Source organism: Symphalangus syndactylus, chromosome 23 (assembly GCF_028878055.3).
Source record: "Symphalangus syndactylus isolate Jambi chromosome 23, NHGRI_mSymSyn1-v2.1_pri, whole genome shotgun sequence".
Classification (NCBI taxonomy): domain Eukaryota; kingdom Metazoa; phylum Chordata; class Mammalia; order Primates; family Hylobatidae; genus Symphalangus; species Symphalangus syndactylus.
Window position 1 is genome coordinate 30079628 of NC_072445.2, and position 12760 is coordinate 30092387.

Consider the following 12760-nt stretch of genomic DNA (forward strand, 5'->3'; position numbering starts at 1 on the left):
ACATATGAAAAAATGTGTGGGGCTCTTCCTCTTCCCCAAGTGGCCTGAGGTAATCTGTGAAAATGGTTCACTATTCACTTGACCCAGAGAACCCCACAAAGTCATGCAGATCAAGAGGTTCAAATCTTCGTGTTCACTTTAAGAACACTCGTGAAACTGCCCAGGACACCAAGGGTATGCATATATGAAAAGCCACGAAGTATCTGAAAGATGTCACTTTACAGAAACAGTGTGGACCATTCCAACATTACAATGCTGGAGGTGGCAGGTGTGCCCAGGCCAAGCAGTGAGGCTGGACACAAGGTTGGTGGCCCAAAAAGAGTGCTGAATTTTTGCTGCACATGCTTAAAAATGCAGAGAGTAATGCTGAACTTAAGGGCTTAGAGGTAGATTCTCTGGTCATTGAGCACATCCAAATGAACAAAGCACCTAAGATGCGCCGCTGGACCTACAGAGCTCATGGTTGGATTAACCCATACATGAGCTCTCCCTGCCACATGGAGATGATCCTTACTGAAAAGGAACAAATTGTTCCTAAACCAGAAGAGGGCGTTGCCTAGAAGAAAAAGACATCCCAGAAGAAACTGAAGAAACAAAAACTTACAGCATGGGAATAAATTCAGCGTTAAAACAAATACAATTAAAAGTAAAAAAAGAAAAAGAAAAAGAAAAGAGATGTGGCATCATTAACAACCAGGGTAAAGCAAATCAAGCCCACAATGAGGTTAACAGATTGCATGTATTCAACTGGAAAAAAAATTTAAGTCTAATATTACTATGTGTTGAAAAGAACATGGCTCTTCATGCTCGCTTAGACGTGACTGAGGAAAGTATAAATGGGTGCAAGTATTTTTAAAAAGAGTTTGGCATTATCTCCTGAAGCTGAACTTTCACGTATATCCAGCGATTCTACTAAGAATTGATCCAGTAATTCCACTAAGCATATACACAAGAAAAACTGCACATGAACAGTAAGAGGCATGTACAAGAAAACACACAGTGGCACTCATACAGCAAAGGCCTGAAAACAAATGTCCCACTTACAAGAGAGCAAATGAGCAAACGGTGGTATAGTCATACAAAAGTCAAAACAAACTATAGTGAACAATATTATTAGCAATATTATTAGCAATAGCATATTAAGTGAAAAGTTAGTTTCAAATAATTAAAGTATGATAACATTTTTTATTAAGTTAAAAGCAACTAAAATTTTAAAATTTAAATTTCTTAAGCTAGGCGCAGTGGCTCATACCTGTAGTCCCAGCTACTCAAGAGGATGAGGTGGAGGAATCACTTGAGCCCAGGAGTTTGAGGCTGCAGTGAGCTATGATGGCACCACTGCACTCTAGCCTGGGCAACAGAGTGAGACTCCACCTCTAAGAAAACAAATAAATAAAATAAAAAATTTAAACTTTTTAGGAATAAATAGACTAGCAATAAAACTCTATGAACAAGGGAAACAAGAGAATGATGAAATGTGTTTCAGAATGATGATTACCTTGAGTAAGAACACTCAGGCCAATGGAAAAAGAGACCATATCATTAGACATAGGTTACTACCAAGATCTTAGCTTTTGTTTTGAGTGGGGGTGTATAGGTACTTATCAGATAGATAGAAAGATAGAGTAATTTAAAAATAAATAGGTATGGAAGTGCAGAATCTCTTCAATACACTGATTTCCCTTTTTTTTTTTTTTTTGGATATATACCCAGCAGTGGGAACTACTATATGCTAGATCATACAGTAGTTATATTTTTAGTTTTTTGAGGAACCTCCATATTTTGTTTTCCATAATGGCTGTACTAAACTTACATTTCTACCAACGAGCATTCTCCTTTCCCTGAATACCTGCTAGCATCTGTTATTTTCTTTTTGATAACAGACATCTTAACCAGGGTGTCATGATATCCCATTGTAGTTTTATCTTTTTATTATTTTTTATTATTATACTTTAGGTTTTAGGGTACATGTGCACAATGTGCAGGTTTGTTACATATGTATCCATGTGCCATGTTGGTGTGCTGCACCCATTAACGCATCATTTAGCATTAGGTCTATCTCCTAATGCTGTCCCTCCCCCGTCCCCCCAACCCACAACAGTTCCCGGAGTGTGATGTTCCCCTTCCTGTGTCCATGTGTTCTCATTGTTCAATTCTCACCTATGAGTGAGAACATGCGGTGTTTGGTTTTTTGTCCTTGCGATAGTTTACTGAGAATGATGGTTTCCAGTTTCATCCATGTCCCTACAAAGGACACGAACTCATCATTTTTTATGGCTGCATAGTATTCCATGGTGTATATGTGCCACATTTTCTTAATCCAGTCTATCGTTGTTGGACATTTGGGTTAGTTCCAAGTCTTTGCTATTGTGAATAGTGCCGCAATAAACATATGTGTGTATGTGTCTTTATAGCAGCATGATTTATAGTCCTTTGGGTATATACCCAGTAATGGGATGGCTGGCTCAAATGGTATTTCTAGTTCTAGATCCCTGAGGAATCGCCACACTGACTTCCACAATGGTTGAACTAGTTTACAGTCCCACCAACAGTGTAAAAGTGTTCCTATTTCTCCATATCCTATCCAGCACCTGTTGTTTCCTGACTTTTTAATGATGGCCATTCTAACTGGTGTGAGATGGTATCTCATTGTGGTTTTGATTTGCATTTTTCTGATGGCCAGTGATGACGAGCATTTTTGCATGTGTTTTTTGGCTGCATAAATGTCTTCTTTTGAGAAGTGTCTGTTCATGTCCTTTGCCCACTTTTTGATGGGGTTGTTTGTTTTTTTCTTGTAAATTTGTTTGAGTTCATTGTAGATTCTGGATATTAGCCCTTTGTCAGATGAGTAGGTTGCGAAAATTTTCTCCCATTCTGTATGTTGCCTGTTCACTCTGATGGTAGTTTCTTTTGCTGTGCAGAAGCTCTTTAGTTTAATTAGATCCCATTTGTCAGTTTTGGCTTTTGTTGCCATTGCTTTTGGTGTTTTAGACATGAAGTCCTTGCCCACGCCTATGTACTGAATGGTATTGCCTAGGATTTCTTCTAGGGTTTTTATGGTTTTAGGTCTAACATGTAAGTCTTTAATCCATCTTGAATTAATTTTTGTATAAGGTGTAAGGAAGGGATCCAGTTTCAGCTTTCTACATATGGCTAGCCAGTTTTCCCAGCACCATTTATTAAATAGGGAATCCTTTCCCCATTGCTTGTTTTTGTCAGGTTTGTCAAAGATCAGATAGTTGTAGATATGTGGCACTATTTCTGAGGGCTCTGTTCTGTTCCATTGATCTATGTCTCTGTTGTGGTACCAGTACCATGCTGTTTTGGTGACTGTAGCCTTGTAGTATAGCTCGAAGTCAGGTAGCGTGATGCCTCCAGCTTTGTTCTTTTGGCTTAGGATTGACTTGGCGATGTGGGCTCTTTTTTGGTTCCATATGAACTTGAAAGTAGTTTTTTCCAATTCTGTGAAGAAAGTCATTGGTAGCTTGATGGGGATGGCAGTGAATCTATAAATTACCTTGGGCAGTATGGCCATTTTCACGATATTCATTCTTCCAACCCATGAGCATGGAATGTTCTTCCATTTGTTTGTATCCTCTTTTATTTCATTGAGCAGTGGTTTGTAGTTCTCCTTGAAGAGGTCCTTCACATCCCTTGTAAGTTGGATTCCTAGGTATTTTATTCTCTTTGAAGCAATTGTGAATGGGAGTTCACTCATGATTTGGCTCTCTGTTTGTCTGTGATTGGTGTACAAGAATGCTTGTGATTTTTGTACATTGATTTTGTATCCTGAGACTTTGCTGAAGTTGCTAATCAGCTTAAGGAGATTTTGGGCTGAGACAATGGGGTTTTCTAGATATACAATCATGTCATCTGCAAACAGGGACAATTTGACTTCCTCTTTTCCTAATTGAATACCCTTTATTTCCTTCTCCTGCCTGATTGCCCTGGCCAGAACTTCCAGCACTATGTTGAATAGGAGTGGTGAGAGAGGGCATCCCTGTCTTGTGCCAGTTTTCAAAGGGAATGCTTCCAGTTTTTGCCCATTCAGTATGATATTGGCTGTGGGTTTGTCATAGATAGCTCTTATTATTTCGAGATACGTCCCATTAATACCTAATTTATTGAGAGTTTTTAGCCTGAAGGGTTGTTGAATTTGGTCAAAGGCCTTTTCTGCATCTATTGAGATAATCATGTGGTTTTTGTCTTTGGTTCTGTTTATATGCTGGATTACCTTTATTGATTTGTGTATGTTGAACCAGCCTTGCATCCCAGGGATGAAGCCCACTTGATCATGGTGGATAAGCTTTTTGATGTGCTGCTGGATTTGGTTTGCCAGTATTTTATTGAGGATTTTTGCATCAATGTTCATCAAGGATATTGGTCTGAAATTATCTTTTTTGGTTATGTCTCTGCCAGGCTTTGGTATCAGGACGATGCTGGCCTCATAAAATGTGTTAGGGAGGATTCCCTCTTTTTCTATCGATTGGAATAGTTTCAGAAGGAATGGTACCAGTTCCTCCTTGTACCTCTGGTAGAATTCAGCTGTGAATCCATCAGGTCCTGGACTCTCTTTGGTTGGTAAGCTATTGATTATTGCCACAATTTCAGAGCCTGTTATTGGTCTATTCAGAGATTCAACTTCTTCCTGGTTTAGTCTTGGGAGGGTATATTTGTTGAGGAATTTATCCATTTCTTCTAGATTTTCTAGTTTATTTGCATAGAGGTGTTTGTAGTATTCTCTGATGGTAGATTGTATTTCTGTGGGATCGGTGGTGATATCCCCTTTTTCATTTTTTATTGCATCTATTTGATTCTTCTCTCTTTTCTTCTTTATTAGTCTTGCTAGCGGTCTATCAATTTTGTTGATCTTTGCAAAAAACCAGCTCCTGGATTCATTAATTTTTTGAAGGGTTTTTTGTGTCTCTATTTCCTTCTGTTCTGCTCTGATTTTAGTTATTTCTAGCCTTCTGCTAGCTTTTGAATGTGTTTGCTCTTGCTTTTCTAGTTCTTTTCATTGTGATGTTAGGGTGTCAATTTTGGATCTTTCCTGCTTTCTCTTGTGGGCATTTAGTGCTATAAATTCCCTCTACACACCGCTTTGAATGTGTCCCAGAGATTCTGGTATGTTGTGTCTTTGTTCTCGTTGGTTTCAAAGAACATCTTTATTTCTGCCTTCATTTCATTATGTACCCAATAGTCATTCAGGAGCAGGTTGTTCAGTTTCCATGTAGTTGAGCGGTTTTGAGTGAGTTTCTTAATCCTGAGTTCTAGTTTGATTGCACTGTGGTCTGAGAGACAGTTTGTTATAATTTCTGTTCTTTTACATTTGCTGAGGAGTGCTTTACTTCCAACTATGTGGTCAATTTTGGAATAGGTGTGGTGTGATGCTGAAAAAAATGTATATTCTGTTGATTTGGGGTGGAGAGTTCTGTAGATGTCTATTAGGTCCACTTTGTGCAGAGGTGAGTTCAATTCCTGGATATCCTTGTTAACTTTCTGTCTCGTTGATCTGTCTAATGTTGACAGTGGGGTGTTAAAATCTCCCACTATTATTGTGTGGGAGTTTAAGTCCCTTTGTAGGTCACTCAGGACTTGCTTTATGAATCTGGGTGCTCCTGTGTTGGGTGCATATATATTTAGGACAGTTAGCTCTTCTTGTTGAATTGATCCCTTTACCATTATGTAATGGCCTTCTTTGTCTCTTTTGATCTTTGTTGGTTTAAAGTCTATTTTATCAGAGACTAGGATTGCAACCCCTGCCTTTTTTTGTTTTCCATTTGCTTGATAGATCTTCCTCCATCCCTTTATTTTGAGTCTATGTGTGTCTCTGCACATGAGATGGGTTTCCTGAATACAGCACACTGATGGGTCTTGACTCCTTATCCAGTTTGCCAGTCTGTGTCTTTTAATTGGAGCATTTAGCCCATTTACATTTAAAGTTAATATTGTTATGTGTGAATTTGATGCTGTCATTATGATGTTAGTTGGTTATTTTGCTCATTAGTTGATGCAGTTTCTTCCTAGCCTCAATGGTCTTTACAATTTGGCATGTTTTTGCAGTGGCTGGTACCAGTTGTTCCTTTCCATGTTTAGTGCTTCCTTCAGGAGCTCTTTTAGGGCAGGCCTGGTGGTGACAAAATCACTCAGCATTTGCTTGTCTGTAAAGTATTTTATTTCTCCTTCACTTATGAAGCTTAGTTTGGGTGGATATGAAATTCTGGGTTGAAAATTCTTTTCTTTAAGAATGTTGAATATCGGCCCCCACTCTCTTCTGGCTTGTAGAGTTTCTGCTGAGAGATCAGCTGTTAGTCTGATGGGCTTCCCTTTGTGGGTAACCTGACCTTTCTCTCTGGCCACCCTTAACATTTTTTCCTTCATTTCAACTTTGGTGAATCTGACAATTATGTGTCTTGGAATTGCTCTTCTCGAGGAGTATCTTTGTGGCGTTCTCTGTATTTCCTGAATCTGAATGTTGGCCTGCCTTGCTAGATTGGGGAAGTTCTCCTGGATAATACCTTGCAGAGTGTTTCCCAACTTGGTTCCATTCTCCCCATCATTTTCAGGTACACCAATCAGACGTAGGTTTGGTCTTTTCACATAGTCCCAAATTTCTTGGAGGCTTTGTTCGTTTCTTTTTATTCTTTTTTCTCTAAACTTCCCTTCTCACTTCATTTCATTCATTTCATCTTCCATTAGCGATACCCTTTCTTCCAGTTGATCGCATCTGCTACTGAGGCTTCTGCAATCTTCATGTAGTTCTCGAAACTTGGCTTTCAGCTCCATCAGCTCCTTTAAGCCCTTCTCTCCATTGGTTATTCTAGTTATCCATTCGTCTAATTTTTTTTCAAAGTTTTTAACTTCTTTGCTATTGTTTTGAATTTCCTCTCGTAGCTCAGAGTAGTTTGATCGTCTGAAGCCTTCTTTTCTCAACTCGTCAAAGTCATTCTCCATCCAGCTTTGTTCCGTTGCTGTTGAGAAACTGCGTTCCTTTGGAGGAGGAGAGGTGCTCTGCTTTTTAGAGTTTCCAGTTTTTCTGCTCTGTTTTTTCCCCATCTTTGTGGTTTTATCTACTTTTGGTCTTTGATGATGGTGATGTACAGATGGGTTTTTGGTGTGGATGTCCTTTCTGTTTGTTAGTTTTCCTTCTACCAGACAGGACCCTCAGCTGCAGGTCTGTTGGAGTTTGCTAGAGGTCCACTCCAGACCCTGTTTGGCTGAGTGTCAGCAGCGGTGGCTGCAGAACAGTGGATTTTCGTGAGACCACAAATTCAGCTGTCTGATAGTTCCTCTGGAAGTTTTGTCTCAGAGGAGTACCTGGCCGAGTGAGGTGTCAGTCTGTCCCTACTGGGGGATGCCTCCCAGTTAGGCTGCTCGGGGGTCAGGGACTCACTTTAGGAGGCAGTCTATCCGTTCTCAGATCTCCAGCTGTGTGCTGGGAGAACCACTACTCTCTTCAAAGCTGTCAGACAGGGACATTCAAGTCTACAGAGGTTCCTGCTGAATTTTTGTTTGTCTGTGCCCTGCCCCCAGAGGTGGAGCCTACAGAGGCAGGCAGGCCTCCTTGAGCTGTGGTGGGCTCCACCCAGTTCGAGCTTCCTGGCTGCTTTGTTTACCTAAGCAAGCCTGGGCAATGGCAGGCGCCCCTCCCCCAGCCTCGCTGCCACCTTGCAGTTTGATCTCAGACTGCTGTGCTAGCAATCAGCGAGATTCCATGGGCATAGGACCCTCCGAGCCAGGTGCGGGACACAATCTCCTGGTGTGCCTTTTTCCAAGCCTGTTGGAAAAGTGCAGTATTAGGGTGAGACTGACCCGATTTTCCAGGTGCCGTCTGTTAACCCTTTCTTTGACTAGGAAAGGGAACTCCCTGACCCCTTGCGCTTCCCGAGTGAGGCAATGCCTCGCCCTGCTTTGGCTCGCGCACAGTGCACTGCACCGACTGTCCTGCACCCACTGTTTGGCACTCCCTAGTGAGATGAACCCGGTACCTCAAACGGAAATGCAGAAATCACCCGTCTTCTGTGCCGCTCACGCTGGGAGCTGTAGACCGGAGCTGTTCCTATTCAGCCATCTTGGCTCCACCCCCCCATTGTAGTTTTAATTTGCATTTCCTTGACAATTAGTGACGTTGAGCATCTTTTCCTATACCTGTTGGTCATTTGTATGTCTTCTTTAGGGAAATATCTACTTAGATCTTTTGCCCATTTTTTAATCAGATTATTTGTTTTTTTGCTCTTGAGTTGTTTGAGTTCTTCACATATTCTGGTTATTAATCACTTGTCAGATGAATAGCTAGGAAATATTTTTTCCCCATTCTGTGGGCTGTCTCTTCTCTTTGTTGATTGTTTCCTCTGAAGCTTTTTAGCTTGATGTTATCCCACTTGTCAATTTGCTTTGGTTTCCTGTGTTTTTGAGGTCTTACTGAAGAAATCTTTGCCTAGACCAATGTACTGAGGCATTTCAATAGCAAGATATGAAATCAACCTCAGTGTCCATCAATGGATGAAATTATAAGGAAATTGTGATATATATATATATATATATATATATATATATACACAATGGAATATTATTCAGTATAAAGAAGAATGAAATTCTGTCATTTACAGCAACATAGATGGAACTGGAAGGCATTATGTTAAGTGAAGTAAGCCAAGCACAAAGAGAAAAATGTTGCCTGTTCTCACTCATGTTGGAGTTAAAATAGTCGATCTCATGAAGACAGAAAATTGAAAAGTGTTTACCAGAAGCTGGGAAGGTTGGGCGGAGAGGGGAGATGAAGAGAGGTTGGTTAATGAGCACAAAAATACACTCAGAAGGAACAAGATTTGGTGTTTGGCAGCAATATAGTATAGCTGTGGTTAATACTGTATTGTATAGTTCTAAATAGAAGAGGTTTGGAATGTCTCCCAGCACAAAGGAATGATAAATGTTTGAGGTGATGAATATCCCAATTGTGATTTGACCATGACACACTATGCTTGTATCAAAATACCACATGTAAGCCAGCCTCAGTGGTGCATAACTATAGTCCTACTACTTGGAAGACTGAGGTGGGAGGATCACTAGAGCCTAGGAATACAAGGCAGTAGTATACTTTACACCTGTGAATAACCACTGCACTCCAGCCTGGGCAACACAGAGAGACCCTGTCTCTTAAAAAACACAAAACAAAAAAACCATGTACCCCATAAATATGTACAACTGTTAGTATCCATAAAAATTAAAAACAGGCTGGGTGTGGTGGCTCACGCTTGTAATCCCAGCACTTTGGGAGGCCGAGGCAGGAGAATCACGAGGTCAGGAGATCGAGACCATGGTGAAACCCCGTCTCTACTAAAAATACAAAAAAAATTAGCCAGGCGTGGTGGCGGGCGCCTGTAGTCCCAGCTACTCGGAGAGGCTGAGGCAGGAGAATGGCGTGAACCCAGGAGGCGGAGCTTGCAGTGAGCCGTGATCGCGCCACTGCATTCCAGCCTGGGCGACAGAGCAAGACTCCGTCTCAAAAAAAAAAAAAAAAAAATTAAAAACAAAGTTGCATCTGGTGGGTCACACCTGTAATCCCAGCACTTTGGGAGGCCAGGGTGAGAAGATCACTTGAGCCCAGGAGTTCAAGGCTGCAGAGAGCTATGAGTGCACCACTTCACTCCTGCCTGGGCATCACAGCGAGATCCCATCTCCTAAAAAAAATCAATAAATAAAACTTAAAATAAATTTATATAAATTAAATAAACAAATGAAAGTGGCACATGAACCAATGGGTGTCATGAATTCACCATCTTACTTTCTTTTCATCCCTCTTATCACCACCTAAAACCACTGTCAATCATAGCTACATTTGTAGCTCATTTAATAGCTCATAAAACTTGTCAAAAATATTATCTCATTTAATCCCTGCAACAATCTTATGAAAGGTGCATTGCTATCATTCTCATTCTACGTAAGGGAAAACTATGGCTAAAAGAGATAAGTGACTGTTCCAGTTTAAATCCAGTTCTTAAACTCCAAATTCTGCATTCTTTCCCACATGAGCCTGAAAAATATCTATCCGTTCTAATCGCTTCACATGCATCTCAAATCATGTGATATTTAAGAGATCTTGAAGAAATAATAAAATTAGCACCAAATCACCAAAAGTAGATGCCAAAACTAACACCCTTGAAAGCTGAGATTCCTCAGAATAATGGATCCCTTTCTCAGCCACCTAAACAAGGTCATATTAAAGGCCTGGTTATCTTTGCTAATACCATCTTCAATTGCACACAAACACATAACCTTGTGAACACCTCCTGACTGAGCTTCTATTTGGAACCTAAGCCAGAGATGTTCTTTGTTTTTTTGTTTGTTTTTTTGTTTGTTTTGAGGTGGAGTCTCACTCTGTCACCCAGGCTGAAGTGCAGTGGCGCGATCTCCGCTCACTGCAAGCTCCGCCTCCCAGGTTCACCCCATTCTCCTGCCTCAGCCTCCCAAGTAGCTGAGACTATAGGCGCCCACCACCACGCCCGGCTAATTTTTTTGTATTTTTAGTAGAGACGGGGTTTCACCGTGTTAGCCAGGATGGTCTCTATCTCCTGACCTTGTGATCCGCCCGCCTCAGCCTCCCAAAGTGCTGGGATTACAGGCGTGAGCCACCGCGCCCCACCTGCCAGAGATGTTTTAAGATGCTCACAGGGCCCTGAGCCACTCTTTTACAGGTCTCATCACATTAGACATATACTCAGACATTAAATGTTTGAAAGGGCTTTTATTATTTGAAAAATATATTTTGTTAAAAGTTATTTTTGTGTAATTTTAAATTTCACTTATGCACAATTATACAAAAGTTGAATTGCAACTGGGCAGTTGAAATTATGACTAGTCATTTAATTAAAGATTGTTTTTAAAGTTAAGTTCCAAGCTTCTTATTTTGGAATCAATAATATATCACAATATATGATATCTTTTCTGGGTGCCCTTTGAAACCTTCATTTAATTGTCAGGAAGCTCTAACTCCTCACAAAAGTGCCATCTCCACTGCTTGCCTTACCTTAATCATTCCACATGTATTTGTTAAGTGCCTGCTCTCTATACCTCTGCACCTCTCCAGCAGAGGCTTCTGCTTCTCCTGCATGTCTCATCGAAATCCCGGAGGGAACCATCATCCAACGCCACTCTCTTCCTTTCCCTGAATTGTCACTGTCTGACCTCTGGCCACACCCCCTCATTTGCTGAGGACTTTGGAACCTGACTCATTGCTTCTTCTTCACTTTGAGTGTAGTCATCTGGGAAGATTTCCACATTTATGTGGATGGGCCAGCCAACACCTCAGCCACAAAAGTTCCTAGCCTCCTGAGTTCAAATAATCTTTATCTTCTCTCCTCATCTCCCAGCATGCCATGGCCCCATTCTAGATGGTGACATCACCTGGTACTGAACCAACTCTGAGACCTCTCATTGTAATCCAACAATGTGACTTCCAATTTTTGGCTCTCCAGCTCTGTCACTCCTCTTCAAGCTAATCCAGAACTCTAATGCTCTGTTCCTGGACTGCCGTTAAGATTTCCTGTTCTTCCTCATCAAGCCTCATGATGCATCATTTCAAGCATTCTCTTGACATCAATATCCCAGCTGCTTCCTTTAGAGCTATCAATTCCACCCTCTGTCTTGGATCAGTTGAAACCTTCACCTTAACTCCCAATTCTAAATGGCTGAAATGTGCTTTGAAAACACTACTCAACGAAGCAGCTTAATCCCTCGACAAATATCCAACCATCTAACATCAACTGGGTTCTCAGCACTGCTTTTCTTTAACAACTTCTAGCTATCCCCAAATGTATCCATTTCTACTCTTACCCTCACCTGCACTCTGTCCAGGCCCAGGAAAGGCCCCCTTTCGTCTCCCTAAAATATCTCAAATGTCTCCCATCTTATGAAAGACTTTTCTGAATCCTATATCCTCCCTAGCTTACTGCCTAAATTCCTCAGTCTCTTCTTAGGCAAACTCCTTTAAAGGGTAATTTATAAAGGCTCTTTCCATGTCTGTATCTCCTAGTCATTTTTCCCCATTCATTTTTAAATTGACTTGTATTTGTATCAAAGTAAAACGTGCCTATAAGTTAAGAAGCAAATAATGCTAAAAAACATTTGGCCTAAAAGGCTCTTACCTAGATACCTGGCTCTGATCAAATGTCACCTTATCAAAGAATGTTCCCTGACTGTGCAATGTAAACCCATCATCCCACCCCAACACTATCTTCCCCCTTACCTGAAGCATTTTTCTTCATACCATTTACCACCTCCTAGCATAATATAAATTTAGTTATTTAGCCGGGCTCAGTGGCTCACGCCTGTAATCCCAGCACCTTGTGGGGGCCGAGGTGGGCAGATCACTTGAGGTCAGGAGCTCACGACAAGCCTGACCAACATGGTGAAACCCTGTCTCTTCTAAAAAATACAAAAAATTAGCTGGGCATGGTGGCAGGCACCTGTAATCCCAGCTACCTGGGAGGCAGAGGCAGGAGAATCGCTTGAACCCAGGAGGCGGAAGTTGCAGTGAGCAAAGATTGCGCCGCTGCACTCCGGCCTGGGTGACAGAGTGAGGCTCCATCTCAAAATAAACAAATAAATAAATTTAGTTATTTTTTTATTTTTATGGGATCTGTGGCACAGAGCAAACAATAAATATGTGTGGAATTAATGAAAATCTATTCTAACAAGATATCAAGTTGGAACATTTTTAGTTAGTTTCAACTGATATCCCATTGGCTGGGAACAACACAAT

The 12760-nt window shown here is 41.0% G+C and overlaps 1 protein-coding gene and 1 pseudogene across 15 annotated transcripts in view; one reads left to right on the forward strand and one right to left on the reverse strand.

The window, feature by feature from the left end:
• DST (dystonin) overlaps nucleotides 1-12760 on the reverse strand; it is a 499064-nt gene that overhangs the window by 411407 nt on the left and 74897 nt on the right. The window lies entirely within an intron of this gene.
• Nucleotides 63-652, forward strand: LOC129473200 (large ribosomal subunit protein uL22-like; annotated as a pseudogene).